General features: G+C 39.4%; 1 long non-coding RNA gene across 1 annotated transcript; it reads right to left on the bottom strand.

The window, feature by feature from the left end:
- Nucleotides 1-222: 222 nt before the first annotated feature.
- On the bottom strand, nt 223-610 carry LOC121770417. The gene is made up of 2 exons (XR_006043757.1): nt 510-610; nt 223-425 (listed from the first exon to the last, which is right to left on the bottom strand). It is a non-coding gene; the product is annotated as an uncharacterized LOC121770417 (long non-coding RNA).
- Between the last annotated feature and the right edge of the window lie 3152 nt (nt 611-3762).

Genomic DNA, 3762 nt, shown 5'->3' with positions numbered 1-3762 from the left:
ACCAATATTAACTAAAAGGCAGATAAAAATAAAACAAAATTGACACGAAGGGCATATTGCAAGATTACACTGTTCAAGTAAGCATGATGATTTCACTGATATCTTTTTTTATTTATTCAGACAAACTAATCAGCCACTTTAATTAAGGAAGCTAACGGAATCGAAATAGTGATTAAATCAAAGAGAAAAAAGGATTACCAAATAAAACAAAAACAACACTAATTAAAAAACGAAACCCTCAACTGATTAAAAAGTAGATCCAAAAAAACATGTAGTTTAGAAGAGTCATACTCCACTACATAACAAAATTCGAAAAAACAGATGGCGATGAAACCCTAGAAACGACGCGTCGGATGCCTCTACTTGGATCTCTGCCTCATCTTTCGGCGCTTCCTCTTCAATCTCCTCATACGCTTCTTCTTCCACTGTTAAACATAATTAAATCAGAGATAGATTTCCACATTCAATCTTATAGATAATGAATGAAATATCTGAAACACAAAACTTACCTTAGCTCTCATGGTTGAAGGAGAAACTCAAGTTGTAGAATCGCCTCTTTGAACGCGAGGAGGAAATTGGGTAGTGCAGTGGAAATAAACTCTAGGGTTTGTGTGTATATATAGCAGCCTGTCTGGATTTAAATGGGCCTTCCACTGTTTTTGGGTTGAGTCTACTAATTTAAAATTTTAAATCCCATTAACTTCGAAGATTTGCACCATAACTAATTTACAAAAAGACTAGTAAATGAAATTGGACAAATGGTCGGAAATATTATTAAGTTTGATTCAAATTTGGTATGTCCTACAAGTTTAAAAATTAGCAATAAAAGTTACTTTCTTTTTCTTAAAATAGAAATTTTGTCTTATTTTGGTTTATTTCTTAAAACTAGATTTTATTTTTTTTAGAAAACTTTTTCCTTTATGTGAGGTGGGATCTATTTTTCACTAATACAAAGATACACTTTTTCTTTCTATCTCTCTTACGTTATCTGTTTTTTACTATAAAAACTCATGTCATTTTAAAAATTCCTATTTTTAGAAACGAATGGAATATATTTTTAAAGACAATCTTAACATATTATCTGATAGAAATTCATGGGTTCCATCCTAAAACCAATTGGTTTTAGGATGGAACCCATGGATTTCTATCATGGTATCAGAGCGGGTCGCCGACTGTGGGTCAAATTTAACTGACCCAGCAGTATATCTGGGCCGAAACCGAAAAAATGACTGACCCAGCAGTATATCTGGACTTAAAAATTTGGGCCAAGTGGTCCAACTGATCGAAAAAAAATTGGGCCTGAAACTAAAAATATAACATATTTCTCTCAACCGAAAAAATGATAAAACAGGTTTCTGGGAAAGGTTTATTTCTCTCATTCACTTAATTAATCGATACACAATTTACATGCCCCTTTATAGGCTTGGAGATACATTCTTATGGTAAGTCTATTCCTCTAAACCTAATCTTCTATACAAGGTAAGAATCAAATTAAATCAATCACTAATTCCCCTACTTATTGTGATCGCAGGAAATCGGCAATTGATTCCTCGAGATCTTTTCTTCCAACACTCCCCCTCAAGTTAAGTAATGGGATCACCAATGCTTAACTTGTCCAATACACTTCGAAACGAGTGCGAACTCACAGCTTTTGTTAAGATATCCGCCAGTTGATCATCTGACTTGACATAGGGTAATTCTACCACCTTTGCATTGATTGTGTCTTTTATGAAGTGTCGATCCACCTCCACGTGCTTGGTTCGGTCATGTTGAACCGGATTCTCTGAGATACTAATAGCAGCTTTGTTATCACACAGCAATCGGCATGGTTGGGTAGACTTGAGATCCAGTTCAGTCATGAGTTTCCTAAGCCACAGTACTTCAGTTAATCCACTCTTTATGCCTCAAAATTCAGCCTCAGCACTCGATAAGGTTACCACCTTTTGCTTCTTACTCCTCCACGTCACCAAGTTACCTCCCACAAAGGTGAAGTATCCCGCGGTTGATTTCCTGTTGTTTGGATTTCCTGCCCAATCTGCATCTGTGTAACCATGTATCTCTAGATGTACGTGATTCTTGAACAGTACTTCATGTCCTGGTGTGCCCTTCAAGTATCGTACTATCCTCAATACTGTCTCCCAGTGTTCTTCTTGTGGTGCATGCATAAACTGACTCACAACTCCGACGGCATAGGCCAAGTCTGGCCTGGTGTGGGACAAATAGATGAGTTTCCCAACCAATCGTTGATACTTTCCTCGGTCAGCGAGTTTGGCTCCCTCCCGAATCTGTAGTCCATGATTTTGAATCATTGGAGTGTCAGCTGGTTTACAATCTATCATCCCAGTTTCAGCTAGGATATCTAGCACATATTTTCTCTGGTTGATAAAGATCCTCTGTTTTGATCTGAACACCTCTATTCCTAAGAAGTATTTCAAGCTGCCAAGATCCTTCATCTCAAACTCCTTGGATAGGTTCTTCTTCAGCTGGCTTATCTCTTTCTCATCATTACCCGTGATAATCATATCATCAACATAAATAATAAGGCATGTAATCTTACCTTCCCGCTTCTTTAGGAACAAGATGTGATCTAAGTTGCTTTGATGGTAATCATACTTCTTCATCACGTCAGTAAACCTTCCGAACCACGCCCTAGGAGACTGTTTGAGGCCGTATAACGTCTTTTTGAGCTTGCAGACGTCTCCATCCTAGAAGTCTCCGGAAAAACCTGGTGGGGGAACCATATAGACAGGTTTGGATAGTTCTCCATGTAAGAACGCATTAGTCACGTCAAACTGGTGTAGAGGCCATTCACGAGTAGCTGCTATCGAGAATAACACCCTTACGGTGTTGATCTTGGCAACTGGTGAAAAAGTTTATGCATAGTCGACACCGTAAGTCTGGGTATACCCTTTAGCCACCAGTCTTGCCTTATACCGGTCAATAGATCCATCTGGTCTTCTTTTGATCGTAAACACCCACCTGCACCCTACAGTAGACGCTCCTTTTGGCAGTTCACTGACTTCCCAAGTCTTGTTCTTTAGTAGTGCATTCATTTCCACCATCATCGCGTCTCTCCAATGTTTTACCTGCATTGCCTCCTCGGCTGTATAGGGAATCTCCTCTTCCTCCTAGAGAGCGGCTTCAAATGCTCTAGCCATCTTGGTCAGATTTCCTTTCACAAAGTTTGCCACCGCATACTAGCTTTTCTTTCCAATCTTTTCTGGTGAGTACCGTTTTGGTGGTATTCCACGAGTACTTCGTGGTGGGAGTATGTATCGGCCTGTGCTTTCATCCAGGGCTGAATCTTCTATTTATGCATCAGTAGGATCAGCGGTAGGAATATTTTCTTGAGGTGAGTCGGGAATTACCTCATTTGCCTCAGATATCGGTTGAAGAGAGACACTTAGAGGTGGTTGAGAGGACTCTGGTGTGGTTGAGATATGCTCGACGACAGTGCTAACCTCCTCTGTTGGGTCCTCATTAGAAAGATTTGACCCGGGCACACACCAGCTTAGGTAGTCTATCTTATTGTATGACTCACTCTCCCCCTGACTACTAAGATGGGTGTGGTAATAAAACTCTGTTTCCAAAAAATTACAATTCATTGTGGTAACTACCCGTTTTGTAGTTGGGTCAAAGCATCTATATCCCTTTTGGTTAATCCTGTACCCCACAAAGACGCATTTAGTAGCACAAGGTGATAGCTTGGTTCTTTCATGTTTTGGGACATGGACATAAACGGTACATCCAAATACTTTGGGT

This window comes from Salvia splendens, chromosome 2, assembly GCF_004379255.2.
Source record: "Salvia splendens isolate huo1 chromosome 2, SspV2, whole genome shotgun sequence".
NCBI classification, from domain to species: Eukaryota; Viridiplantae; Streptophyta; class Magnoliopsida; order Lamiales; family Lamiaceae; genus Salvia; species Salvia splendens.
This window is presented reverse-complemented; position numbering and strand designations above follow the sequence as displayed.